Here is a 14,779-nt window from a genome sequence, read left to right as displayed (position 1 = left end):
TCATTTAGGGACCTTTCTCCTCTAGCCATCAAACACTTTGGAGAATGTGTAGTGACCCTGTACTTGGAGCCACTCCTGTTGCTTTGCTTCAGTCCTGGATGACCCACCTGCAGGCTCCAGGTTATGACCCTCCTCCTCCCTGATCACTGGGATTTTACTGTGCTTGATGACTGAACAACAGCCCATAATAATTCCACAGACCACGAACTGAACACCCAACGATTCACAGCGGCTTCGCCTCAGTCCAGTAAAACCAAACAAGTGAGAGGGCCTGAGCCCCACTCCAAGAGGGAGGGTCACATGGGGATAGAGCCTGACCACCCCACAAATCCCCTCCCCCCACTCCCGTCGGGTCACATGGTGCAAGGTCAGCTCACTCCTCAAGCCTGCCGAACCTGAAAGAAGCCACAGTCAACCCGCATTGCCCTCCCCACACACTCCCATCCCAGGCAGCCCTTCCCCCACCACCACCAACCCCCCACCAACCCTCAGGACTCCCGACTTTCCGAGCATACCCACCTCACTCCCTTGATTCTACCTCCACTCCCGACCCTGCCTCCCTGCCTTCCGAGCCTATCTGCCTCACTCCCTCAACTCTACCTCCCCACTCCCCTCCCCCCTGACTCTACCCCTCCAACTCCAACCCCCCCAATCCGACCCTACTCCCACCAACTCCATCCTACTTCTCCCACCCCGACCATTCCCGCCCACCCAACCATTCAATCCCCCTCTCCGTCCCAAACTCCCCTCCCCATCCTCACACTGTCCAGTTTGGCCTTTGCAGAGGGCAGTGACTGTTGGACCCTCTGGGTAACCATGGTAACTAAGCAACACTGACATCATCAAAAAAGTGACTGACGATCCTGGAATGTGGGTGGTGAACATTGCAGTAAATAAAATGAGGGATATTGGCATTTACACAGAGTACAATAGATATACAGAGTACTGACTGACACACAAGACAGAGATGAGCTCCATGTGCAGCTGCATGGAATCTTATGGACTCGGAAGGAGTTACTCTGACTCCAGTCCTGGCTGCACTCGGACTGGGTCAGCATCCATGTACTGGGCCATCCAGTCTCACACTGTAGAACATTCCAGAGGCAGGGTCCGACTGCAAGGAGTTGGTGGGAGGGGGAGGGGTGGTTCGATATTGTGGCCTCGTGGGAGGGGGAGGGGTGGTTCGATGTTGTGGCCTCTACGGAGAGCGATGTCAAAATGGAGTTTTAAAAATTGTGAAGATTAATTTAGAGAAGTGATTCAGACAAATTGTTTCCTGGTGTCAAGATTCCAATCCCACGGGAGCAGGGAGATTAAAAAAAAAATGAGGAAGCTCGGAGTCAGAAGGATGCCAGGGAGAACATTATATATAGAAAGGCTCATGTGGAATTAATTTCCCAGTGCAGGACAGTGGAGATAAACCTGGAATGAGATCACAGAATCTTAGAGAGAGGCCATTCAGCCCATCGTGCCTGTCCTGGCTCTTTGAAAGAGCTATCCAATTAGTCCCACTCCCTTGCCCTTTCCCCATAGCCCTGCAAATTTTTCATCCTCAAGTATTTATCCAGTTCCCTTTTGAAAACTTTATTGAATCTGCTTCCACCGCCCTTTCAGGTGGCGTATTCCAGATTTTAACACATCGCGTAAAATAATTTCTCACCTTCCCCTCTGGTCCTTTTACTGAGAAGTTGTGAAGCTGGGTATAATTTACAAAAAAGAAGTGGGCATTTCGTTTCTCCTCAACCTTGTGTTCCTAAGGCAACGCCAGTTGTCAAGGCCAACACTGAGAATGAATCTCACTGGGTTGGTCACATGATTGACAGGGACTATTGTAAGTCACATGATTAAAAAGGAAATTTGTCCAATGAGAGTAGGGTTTTTAGTTGTTAGATGGAAACAGAGTTCAAGCTCCATGAAAAGGGTTAGAGATTCCAGGTGAGAGGTCAGGTAAGTGAGGGCAACCCAGTCCGGCTGGGGTTAGGGCAAGGGAGGCCGGGCCCAGTTAGGGTGAGAGTGAGGGGGACTGGGCCCAGCTGGGGAACTTTGCAATTTGAGCTCTCCAGATGTTGACAGTTGCACGGCTGAAGATTTAATGCCATCAATACGAGCACCTGCACTCTCCTCTCATCCGCTCGGCTCCTGATATTTAAATTCCATTCCATTAAAAGCTTCTGTTTCTCATCTTTGACTTGTACATCTTGTACTTGTGCAATATGGCAAGTTGCTAGGCGATGCTGGTCTCAGACGGGTAAGGGAAGGCCCAAGTTCTTTCCTTTCAGCACTAAGGAATAAAAAGAAACATTTCAGCAAGGGCAGGAAGTGAAGGCCCAATGCAAGACGCACTGTCCTCTTGCCCTGTGGTGCCACAAAAGCCCAGTCTCTGCAGGAATGGAGGAGTCGGGCCTTCACCTACAGTGACACAGGGGCAGTGGGTGCCCGTCTGCAGGGGTGAGGAGGGGGTTGGGCTCGGTGCTTACCTTTAGTGATGTAGAGGTAGAAGAAGTCGCAGTAAAAGATGGTCTGCACTACGCCAGCCACAACCGCAATCTGATCAAAGAACCCTTCGGTGTGGTAGCGCCAGATCCAGTTGGCAAGATAGAATGCCCGGTAAACACCCAAGAAGAAGAGGTAGTGAGTGGTGATCGTCTCTGCCTCACCGGTTTTAGTGATCATAAAGAGCTGTGGCAATATCGCAACCGATTCCAGGTAAATAGAGAAGGTCCAAAAGATCTGAAAAAGAAAGTGCAGGACTTGCCCAGTACTGAAAACTGGAAATACAAATGCCAATCATGGACTCAATGTGGAAAAAGATCCGAGACAGAGGAAAACAGTCGTTACCAAGTCAAAGATGGCGACATTGAAATGGATGACCAAAATATCCAGGAGTTTGAAGTAGGAGAGGGAAATGGTGGGGGGGGGGGGGGGTGTGGCAGGGGGGGGCGGGGGAGAGACAGGGGGATGGAGGGAGGGTCAACACAAAGCTGGAGCCCAGTGAATGGAGAGTTTGGAGGCTAGTTATAGAACTGGAGGAGGTTACAGAGATTGGGAGGACGAGACCTTGGAGGGATTTGAGCACAAAGGATGAGGATTTTAAATCTGAGGCACTGTGGGGAGGGGTCGAGGGTGGGAGGGGGGGCGGGGTGGGGAGTAGAGCTGTTACCCCGCAGGAAATGCCCTGAAGTCTGCAGGAATTAAAGATGAATCTGGACACGACGGTAAGCATCCTGGGAGAAACACGATTGCGTGTTAAAAAAAAAATGGGGCATTCTTCATCTTGGAGTGTGGAGGACGGACGTGTTGGGCAGCCAATGGCGAGAGAGTGGGAGTGGGGCAGGAGGCGATGTAATAAAACTTCCAGGACGTTAAAGCGGGACTGGGAGCCAATCAGATCAGGAAGGAGAGGGTGATAGGTGAGTGTGACTGGGTGTAGGATAGGACAGGGACAGCAGAGTTTAAAGAGGGGGGAAGATGAAAGGCAGACTAGGAGAACTATGGAGTAATCAAGTCTGGAGGCGACAAAAGCATAAATGAGGCTTCCTACAGACAAGCTGAGGTAGGGACAGAGGCAGGCAATGTTTATGGAGGTGATAGTAGGCAGTCTTTATGAGAGAGAATGTAGAATGAGAAACTCAGCTCAGAATTAAAGACGTAGCAGAAAAGAACACTCTGCAAGAAGTTAGTCACTATAACAAACTCCGAGCAAAAATCCCAAGTGTTTCAAAGCCCTTCTTCCAATGGCACATGGGTGCAGAGGAGATTGTTCAACCCGTCCTCACACTTACAATCCCCCCCATCGCCTCTTCAATGATCCTGTACAAATTCTGATCTCTACACATGACATCAGCTATCTCTGGGACATCTGGTGCCAGTGGAATTATACCTTTACCACCATTTGGAGGGGTAAAAACTGAGGAACAAGTCAGAGACTTCATAAAGGAATTCTGTGCAGCAGATGAATCTTCTGAGGACAAGAATCGGAGCAGTGCTGACCCTAAAGACCAGTTCCCTGAGCCACAAAAACATATCACAATCCAAATGCATATAAACCAGCGCCCAATCCCCACGCAGCCATATGCATCAAAGAATCAATGTCAGGCTCCAGTAAACACATCGCCAGCAGACTCCAGAAAGGGACCATTTGAACGGGCCTCACCTCGAGCGGAGTGTACTCGTGACTGACGAGGAAGGACAGGCCAGCTACAGGGACCAGGATAAACTCAACGCGGAATGTGTCATTCTCTCGGTCAAAAGTTGAGCTGTATTTTATGTAGATTAGGTAGATTGTTACATATGCACAGAGCAGGAATACGATCTGGAAAACAAAGGGGTTTAAAACCAAGTAAATACAACAGTAAATGATATCCCAGAAACAAGACTAACAGATTGGTGTCGATCAGTGAATCGGAGGGATCTACGCCTGGGTTTAGTTTAGTTTAGTTTAGAGATACAGCACTGAAACAGGCCCTTCGGCCCACCGAGTCTGTGCCGACCATCAACCACCCATTTATACTAATCCTACACTAATTCCATATTCCTACCACATCCCCACCTGTTCCTACATTTCCCTACCACCTACCTATACTAGGGGCAATTGCTAATGGCCAATTTACCTATCAACCTGCAAGTCTTTGGCGTGTGGGAGGAAACCGGAGCACCCGGAGGAAACCCGCGCAGACACAGGGAGAACTTGCAAACTCCACACAGGCAGTACCCGGAATTGAACCCGGGTCGCTGGAGCTGTGAGGCTGCGGTGCTAACCCCCTCTGGGATAAGTGATAAGACAGTCTGTCAGGTATAATTTCAACCCTGCCCTAGGCATAAATCAAAATAGGTCCCACAATCTCATTCCTTTCTCACCATGTCTAGGGACAGACTGATTATATGGGATATGCACCATTTCCCAATGCTTCCCTGTTGCTGTGTAATCCACGTTCTCTCTTCCCCATGAGGATTCCAAATCCTTTCAGGGGAACCAGCACACTGCTGGCCATATCCTTCAGTCCTTTCTCTCAACAGGCACACGTCTCACCAGCTCTTGAACCATTTACACTTCAATGTCCTTCCCTGGGGACTTACTCCACAATTCCGCTGAAGTAAGCATGCGTAATGTAGAAAAGTCACTTGCTCTGGATGGGGTGCACCCTCAGTGGCTGAGGGAAGGAAGGGTGGCAATAGTGGAGGCTTCGGCCACAATCCTTCATTCCTCCTTATATACAGGCCTAGTGATAGAGGACTGGAGTCGGTGGTGGGAAAACATTGAGACTATAATCTGGGGAAAAATTAATAGTTACTTGGAAAACTACAGGTTAATAAATGAAAGCCGGCATAGATTTGTTACAGGCAAACCATGTCTGACAAGCTTGATTGAGTTCTTCGATGAAATAATCGACAACTTGCATCTATACAGCATCTTAAACATTGTGAAACAACCCAAGATGATTCAAAGGAGCAACTAAGAAAAATTTGATGAGCCACATAATAGGAGAGGTGGCCAAAAACTTGTTCAAAGAGGTAGGTTTTAATGAGCATCTTAAAGGAGGAGAATGGGGTACAGGTAGAGAGGTTTAGGGAGGGAATTCCCGATGTTAGGGTCCAGGCAGCTGAAGGTACAGCAACAGTTGGACTGCGGAAGGGGCCATGTCAATGAGGTGGAAGTAAGTGGTCTTGGGGATGGAGCGGATATTGTGGCCACGGAGTCAGTAGGATTGAACACAATGGCTTCTGTCTACACAATATTTAGATGGAGGAAATTTCTACTCATCCAATACTGGATGTCGGATAAGCAGTCTGACAGTTTAGAGACAGTGGAACAGTCGAGAGAGGTGGTGCTGAGGGAAAGCTGGATGTCATCAGCGTACACTTGGAATCTGATGTGTTTTCTGATGATGCTGCCAAGGGGTAGATGAGAAATAGGAGGGGGCCAAGGATAGATCCTCGGGAGACACAAAGTGCGAGAGCAAGAAGAGAAGCCATTGTAGGTGATTCTCTGGTTACAGTTAGATAGATAGGAATGGAACCAGGTGAGAGCAGTCCAACCCAGCTGGACTACAGTGGAGAGGTGTTGGAGGAGGATGGTCAATATGTTAAAGGCTGCAGACAGGTCGAAAAGGAAGAGGAGGGAAAGTTTACCTTTGTCACAGTCACATAGGATGTAATTTGTGACTTTGATAAGAGCTGTTTTACTACTGTGACAGGGGCAGAAACCTGAATGGAGGAATTCAGACAGAGTTCTGGGAAAGATGGGCACAGATTGGAGAGGTGACAACACACGCAAGGACTGTGGAGAAGACAGGGAGGTTGAAGATGGGGCGGTAGTTTGTAAGGACAGCAGGATCAAGGTTAGGAGTTTTTGAGGAGAGGGGTGATGAGGGCAGATCTGAAGGAGGGTGTGGGGGGGGGGGGGGGGGTGGGCGCAGAAACAGAACCTGAGGAAAGGGAACCGTTATCGGCTAATATGGGGGTGAGAAGGGGAAGTTGGGTGGGCAGCAGTTTAGCGGGAATAGGGTTAAGGGACCAACAGAGGGGACTCACGGACAAGATGATCATGAGGGGAGGCCAGTTACGAGAGAAACTGGAGAAGGATGCAAGTTAAAATGGTAGAGGCAGCTGAACAGATGGTCTTAATCTTTGTGACAAAGATGTCCATGAGCTCCTCACACTTGTGCAGGCAGGGTAGGGTGGAGGAGACGGGCTGTACAAGACGATGGTTTGTAGTGAAGAGCAGAGAAGCTAGGAGTCATCTCTGAAGCCCAGGACCAGAAATGAGTGGAAATGCAGAGGGTGCAGATGTTATTTACCACAATCGTACCAGGGTGAGGGGCTTCTGCAGTGTGTAGAGATTAAAGCAGCTGGAATTATCTTCATTAGAGAGCAGAGGAGGTTAAGAGGACATTTAAAAGAGGTGGTCAAACTCGTGAGCCATTTTTGAAAGAGTAAATAAAGAAAAACCATTTCTACTGGCAGGAGTGTGGGTAACCAGAGGACAAAAGATTTAAAATAATTGACAAAAAGCCTCGGGAGAGATGAGGAGAATCTTTTTTTAAACTCAGCAAGTTGCTGTGATCAGGGCCAGAGTGAGGTCAGATTAACAGACTGGAATTGGTTAAAGGAAGAAAATGAGAAAATTAATAAGAAAGGAACAGCCTTTCTCATTGATCGAGTAATCAATAATACAATCATACAGCAGAGAAAGTCATTCTGACCATTCTGACTGCGCTGGCTCTCAAAGTTACCCATGAATCCTATTCCCGATTTTTTCCCATAGCCATGCAAATTTCACCACTTCAAATATTTATCCAATTTCCTTTTGAAAGTTACGACTGAATCTGCTTCCACTGCCCTTTCATAAGAACATCTGAAATAGGAGTAGGCCATTTGACCCCTCAAGCCTGCTCCACCATTCAATAGATCATGACTGATTGGAATGTCACCTTAACTGGTTGATAGGTAAATTGGCCATTATAAATTGCCCCTAGCATAGGTAGGTGGTAGGGAAATATAGGGACAGGTGGGGATGTGGTAGGAATGTGGAATTAGTGTAGGATTAGTATAAATGGGTGGTTGATGGTCGGCACAGACTCGGTGGGCCGAAGGGCCTGTTTCAGTGCTGTATCTCTAAAAAAAAAAAAACCTCTATTTTCCTGCTGCCCCCCAGAATCCTGGACTCTCTTGTCGATCAAAAATCTGAATATATTTAAGGCTGAGTTAGACAATGACCCAGCCTCCACTGCTCTCTGAGAGAAGAAATTCCTCCTCATCTCAGTCTTCAATAGGAGACCCCTTATTCTGAAACTGTGTCTCCTAATTCGAGATTCCCCCACTAGGGGAAACATCCTATCATCATCTACCCTGTCAAGCCCCCTCAGAATCTTATATTTATTTTATTTATTTATTTATATTTATTTAGAGATACAGCATTGAAACAGGCCCTTTGGCCCACCGAGTCTGTGCCGACCAACAATCACCCATTTATACTAACCCTACAGTAATCCCATATTCCCTATCACCTCCCTACACTAGGGGCAATTTACAACGGCCAATTTACCTATCACCTGCAAGTCTTTTGGATGTGGGAGGAAACCGGAGCACCCGGTGAAAACCCACACAGACACAGGGAGAACTTGCAAACTCCGCACAGGCAGTACCCAGAATCGAACCCGGGTCCCTGGAGCTGTGAGGCTGCGGTGCTGACCACTGCGCCATTGTGCCGCCCATATGTTTCAATGAGATCACTTTTCATCCTTCTGGACGCCAATGAGTACAGACCCAACCTGCTCAACCTCCCCTCATAAGACAACCTCTTCATCCCAGGAATCAATCGAGTGAACCTTCTCTGAACTGCCTCCAATGCGGGTATATCCCTCCTTAAGTACAGAGACCAAAACTGAACACTGTACTCTAGATGTGGTCGCACCAACGCCCTGTACAGTTGGAACAAGACTTTTATGCTCCATCCTCCTTGCATTAAAGGCCAACATTCCATTTACCGAATTGCTTGCTGTACCTGCATGCTAACTTTTTGTGATTCATGTACGAGGACAGATCCCTTTGTACGACAGCATTCTGTAGTCTCTCTATTTAAATAATATTCTTGCTTTTCTATTCTTACCAAAGTGGGCAACCTCACATTTTCCCACATTATACTCCATCTACCAAACGTTTGCATATTCACTTAACCTATCTCTTTGAAGACTCTTTGCGTCGTCCTCACAGACAAATTAGCTGCAGGAGTAGGCCACTCGGCCCCTCGAGCCTATTCCGCCATTCAACAAGATCATTGTTGATCTGATTGTATCAACTCCACATTCCTGCCTACCCCCGATAACCTTCCACCCCCTTGCTGATCAAGAATCTATCTACCTCTGCCTTAAAAATATTCAAAGACTCTGCTTCCACCGCCTTTTGAGGAAGAGAATTTCAAAGACTCACGCCCCTCTGAGAGAAAAAAAATTCTCCTCATCTCTGTCTTAAATGGGCGACCCCCTTATTTTTAAAACAGTGACCTCTAGTTCTAGATTCTCCCACATGAGGAAACATCCTTTCCACATCCACCCTGTCAAGACCCCTCAGAATCTTAAAAGTTTCAATCAAGTCACCTCTTACTCTTCTAAACTCCAGCGAATACAAGCCTAGCCTGTCCAACCTTTCCTCATAAGACAACCCGCCCATTCCAGGTATTATGGTAAATATTCGATAAATTGCTTTCAATGCATTTACATCCTTCCTTAAATAAGGAGATCAATACTGTACACAGTACTCCAGATGTGGTCTCACCAATGCCCTGTATAACTGAAGCATAACCTCCCTACTATTGTATTCAATTCCCCTCACAATAAATAACAAATTTCTATTCGCTTTCCTAATTACTTGCTGTACCTGCATACTAACCTTTTGCGATTCATGCATCTGAGCTCTGCAATCTCTCACCATTTAGATAATATGCTTCTTTTTTATTCTTCCTGCCACAATGGACAATTTCCCACTTTCCCACATTATACTCCATTTGCCAGGTCTTTGCCCATTCACTTAACCTATCCATATCCCTTTGTAGCCTCCTTACGTCCTCTTCACAACTTACTTTCCTACCTATCTTTGTGTCATCAGCAAATTTAGCAACTATACCTTCAGTCCCTTCATCCAAGTCATTTATATAAATTGTAAAAAGTTGAGGCCCCATCACAGATCCCTGTGGTACACCACTCATTACATCTTGCCAACCAGAAAATGTCTTTTTCCAAATGGCAGGCAGTGACTAGTGGGGTACCGCAGGGATCGGTGCTAGGACCCCAACTATACACAATATATATTAATGATTTAGATGAGGGAACTAAATGTAACATCTCCAAATTTGCAGATGACACAAAACTGGGTGGGAGGATGAGTTGTGAGGGGGATGCAGAGAGGCTTCAGGGTGATTTGGACAAGTTGAGTGAGTGGGCAAATGCATGGCAAATGCAGTATAATGTGGATAAATGTGAGGTTATCCACTTTGATAGCAAAAACAGGAAGGCAGATTATTATCTGAATGACTATGAACTGAGAGAGGGGAATATGCAGCGAGACCTGGGTGCTTTTGTACACCAGTTGCTGAAGGTGCAACAGGTGGTAAAAAAGGCAAATGGTATGTTGGCCTTCATAGCGAGAGGATTCGAGTACAGGAGCAGGGATGTCTTGCTGCAATTATACAGGGCCTTGGTGAGGTCACATCTGGAATATTGTGTGCAGTTTTGGTCTCCTTATCTGAGGAAGGATGTTCTTGCTATAGAGGGAGTGCAGCGAAGGTTTACCAGACTGATTCCTGGGATGGCAGGACTGACAATTGAGGAGAGATTGAGTTGGTTAGGATTATATTCGCTGGAGTTCAGAAGAGTGAGGGGGAAATCTCATAGAAACCTGTAAAATTCTAACAGGACTTGACAGTGTAGATGCAGGAAGGATGTTCCTGATGGTGTGGGGGGGGGGGTTCCAGAACCAGGAGTCATAGTCTAAGGATACGAGGTAAACCTTTCAGGACTGAGATGAGGAGAAATTTCTTCACCCAGAGAGTGGTGAGCCTGTGGAATTCGCTACCACAGAAAGCAGTTGAGGCCTAAACTTTGTATGTTTTCAAGAAGGAGTTAGATATAGCTCTTGGGGCGAAAGGGATCAAAGGGTATGGGGCAAAAGTGGGAACAAGTTACTGAGTTGGATGATCAGCCATGATCATAATGAATGGCGGAACAGGCTTGAAGGGCCGAATGGCCTACTCCTGCTCCTATTTTCTATGTTTCTTGGATCCATTTATGCCTACTCTCTGTTCCTGTTAGCTAACCAATCTTCCATCTATGCCAATATGCTACCCACTACACCATGCGCTTTTATTTTCTACAATAATCTTTGATGTGGCACCTTATCAAATGCCTTCTTGAAATTTAAGTACAGTACAACTTGATTTCCTAGCCATCACCAGAAAATTTGGCTGTAATACACTCAGTCCTTTCAACTATGTCATTAATACAGATCATAAACAGTTCAGACCCCGGCACTGATCCCTGTGGCACTCCACTAGTTACAGTTTGCCAACCTGAAAAATGCCCCATTTATCCTGAATCTTGTTTCCTGTTAGCCACTTTCCTCCTCACTGTTTGCTACATTTCTAAGCTTTAAGCCATCTGCAACTTTAAAATTACCCCCCTTAACAGCAAAATCCTGAATCATTAATATATGAATAAGATTTTGTGGGGAACACCGCCATATATCTCCCTCCAGTCTGCAAAACACCGGTTAACCACAATACTCTGCCTCTCTCTCCATCTCATATCCGCAGTTGCCCTGTCCATTTAATCTCATGGGGCCTCAATTTTTGTTAACAAGTGTCATATGTGGTCTTTTGTAAAAGGTTGCGTTTGCTGACAATGCAACCACTAGGTGGCGCAGTACTTGCACATGCGCAAATGTAAGCCTCATCCACTGAAACGTCACCGTCAGCAACGTCTCAGGCAGCTGCCAGTAAAGATGGCGCTGCTCAATTTATCAGAAAAACAAATGAAACTGAAATGGCCAAGGTGGCTGCGATCGCTGCCTCCATCCCACCCCCAACTGTACCCCGCTCTCCCTCCTGCCATCGCGCTTCTCTTCGCACACCGCCTCCTGCGCCCATCTGCTCACCCGCTTGCTCCACGCCTCGCCACTTCCTCCCCCCCCCTTGTCCACGTCGCCGGCTTCTCCTCCACTCACACTCGCCGCTTCCTCCCCTCCCCCACATCCCCCTGCTTCCGCTCCCCGCACCCTCCCGCTCGCAGTCTCCCTCCCCACCCTTGCCTATCTTGTCTCTCTCCCTCCCTCCCCCGTTTCTACCATGTGGGGAAGGCAGCGATCTGACACCACACTGACAGCAAGAGTCCGTTCTGCACATGTGCGAAGCTGGGGAGCACTCCGATGACGTCGGCGCTGGGCTGTGTTGTCAGTAGTCACTGTTTGTAAAAACACTATTACTTTCATCAAAAAACTCAATCCAGTTCATCAGCCATGATCAGCCTCGAATAAAGCCATGTTGGCTGTCATGATATTTTTTCCAGTGACAACTTTGTCTTCGATTATTGTCTCTGAAAGTTTCCCCCATCTCACACGTTAGACTGGCCTCGATTTGTTCTGTTTACCCCTTCTCCCCTATATTTGAGCAGGGGTGTAACATGTGCAATCCAGTGGTCCGCTAGCCCCCAGGCCCATATCAAGGGAGGTTTGGAAGATTGTGGCTAAAGCCACTTAACTTCCTCAGTAGTGAGATGGATCCCACCCGGACTGGATGACATATTCACTGTGCACTGCCATAATTAACCATAAATAAAGATTTCATTGCTGCAATATCCTGGTGAATCTGCATACAATGCTCTCCCATGTCCTTAACCTTCTTTCTAAAATGCACTGCATGCTAATTAATGCTTTCTACAAATTAATCAGGACTTAGTTTTTTTGATGGCTTTATCTCCCCTGCACTCACACATGAAGGGAATTACATATTAGTTCATGCACAGTGTTCAGCAACACGCTCCTAAACTATTACTGCAGTGCAACAGGCTCTTACCTTCATGGTGGTGTTTATAGATCGGAGATAAACGTGGTGAATAAATCCAAGTATCGGGTGCTAAACACCACAGCAAAGAGCAGCTGACTCTTCCCAGAAATACCTGACATAGAAAAATAAAAGGCCATCAGGCAAGAAATGCCCAACACTCAGAGCCTGAGAAACAAAACCCATCACAGAGAGACCCCTCCCCACCCAGAAACACATCACAGAGAGACCCCTCCCCACCCAGAAACCCATCAAAGAGAGACCCCTCCCCACCCAGAAACCCATCACAGAGAGACCCCCTCCACCCACCCAGAAACCCATCACAGAGAGACCCCTTCCCCACCCAGATACCCATCACAGAGAGACCCCTCCCCACCCAGAAACCCATCACAGAGAGACCTCTCCCACCCAGAAACCCATCAAAGAGAGACCCTTCCCCACCCAGTCTCCTCACAGTCCCCCAACTCCCTCCCACTGGCCCCCCTCCCTCCAGCCGCTCGCAATTCTAACCTCAATCCCCATCTATCACTTCAGCCCCTCGCTCTCTTCCAGTCAATCCTTCTCTCTCCCTCTATCCCACCCTTCCTCCCTCTCCCCATCCTCTCAACCCCTGTCCTCCCTCTGCCGTTTTCTCTCCCACACCACCCTCTTCCACCCCCCCCGCCCTTCACTCCCCCAGTCCTCTCTCACCACCCCATCCCCACCCTCACACTCCCATCACCACCACCCCCCAGTCCTCCCTCTCTCTGCCCTTGCAGTCTCTCTTACCCCCTCCCCTCTCTCGCCCACACGCTCCCTCGTTGCATCTCCATCCCCCCCTCTCTCTCTCTCTCTCTCTCCCTTCACGACTCTCTCTCCCCGCCACGCCCTCCACTCCTCACTCTCTCTCCTCCGCCTCCCCCTTCCCCGCCTCGCGCTCTCTCTCTCTTCTCCCTATCCCCCCTTCTCTCTCTCCCCTCCCTCCCTCTCCACCTCTCTCCCTCCCACCCTCTTCCCCCCCTCTCCCATCCCTCTTCCACCCTCTCCTCACCCTCTTCACCCCCCTCTCTCACCCCTCTCCCCCCCTCCCTCTCTCTCCCCTCTTCCCCCTCTCTCCCTCCTCTCTCCCCCTCTTTCCCCCTCTCTCTCTCTCCCTCCCTCCTCCCCCCCTCTCTCTCTCTCCTCCTCCCTCCCTCCCCCCCTCCTCACTCTCTCTCTCTCTCTCTCCCTCCCTCCCTCTTCCCCCCTCTCTCTCTCTCTCCCTCTCTCACTCTCTCTCTTCCCCCCCTCTCTCTCCCTCCCCCCCCTCTCTCCACTCCCCCCCTCTCTCCACTCCCCCCCCCTCTTCTCCCCCCCCTCCCCCCCTCTCTCCCCCCCCCCCTCTCTCCCACTCTTCCCCCCCCTCTCCTCTCCTCTCTCCCCCCCCTCTCATCTCCTCTTCCCCCCCCTCTCTCTCCTCTTCCTCCCCTCCCCCCCTCTCTCTCTCCTTCTTCCCCCCCTCTCTCTCCCTCTTCCCCCCCCCCTCTCTCCCTCTTCCCCCCCCTCTCTCTCCCCTCTTCCTCCCCCCCCTCATCTCCCTCTTCCCCCCCCCCCCCCCTTCCCTCTCCCTCCTCTCCCTCTCCCTCTCTCCCTCTCTCTCTCCCTCCCTCCCTTCTCCCCCTCTCTCTCTCTCTCCCTCCCTTCTCCCCCCCTCTCTCTCTCTCTCTCTCCCTCCCTTCTCCCCTCTCTCTCTCTCTCCCTCCTCTCCCCCCCCTCTCTCTCTCTCTCTCTCTCCCTCCTCCCCCCCTCTCTCTCTCTCTCCCTCCCTCCCTCCTCCCCCCTCTCTCTCTCTCTCTCTCCCTCCCTCCTCCCCCTCTCTCTCTCTCTCTCTCCCTCCCCTCCTTCTCCCCTCTCTCCTCACTCTCTCTCTCTCCCTCCCTCCCTTCTCCCCCCTCTCTCTCTCTCTCCCTCCCTTCCTTCTCCCCCCTCTCTCTCTCTCCCTTCTCCCCCCTCTCTCTCTCCCCTTCTCCCCCCCTCTCTCCCTCCCTTCTCCCCCCTCTCTCCCTCCCTTCTCCCCCCCTCTCTCCCTCCCTTCTCCCCCTCTCTCCCTCCCTTCTCCCCCCTCTCTCCCTCTCTCTCTCTCTCCCTCCCTTCTCCCTCTCCTCTCTCTCTCCCTCCCTTCTCCCCCCTCTCTCTCTCTCCACTCCCTTCTCCCCCCTCTCTCTCTCTCACCTCCCTTCTCCCCCCTCTCTCTCTCTCCCTCCCTTCTCA

General features: G+C 49.4%; 1 pseudogene; it reads right to left on the bottom strand.

The window, feature by feature from the left end:
- Window positions 1-729: 729 nt before the first annotated feature.
- The window catches only part of LOC137353529 (ER lumen protein-retaining receptor 3-like), a 25,664-nt pseudogene continuing 11,614 nt past the window's right edge, over window positions 730-14,779 (bottom strand).

Source organism: Heterodontus francisci, chromosome 41, assembly GCF_036365525.1.
Source record: "Heterodontus francisci isolate sHetFra1 chromosome 41, sHetFra1.hap1, whole genome shotgun sequence".
NCBI classification, from domain to species: Eukaryota; Metazoa; Chordata; class Chondrichthyes; order Heterodontiformes; family Heterodontidae; genus Heterodontus; species Heterodontus francisci.
Note: the sequence above shows the minus strand (reverse complement) of the source record. Positions and strands in the feature narration are given on the sequence as shown.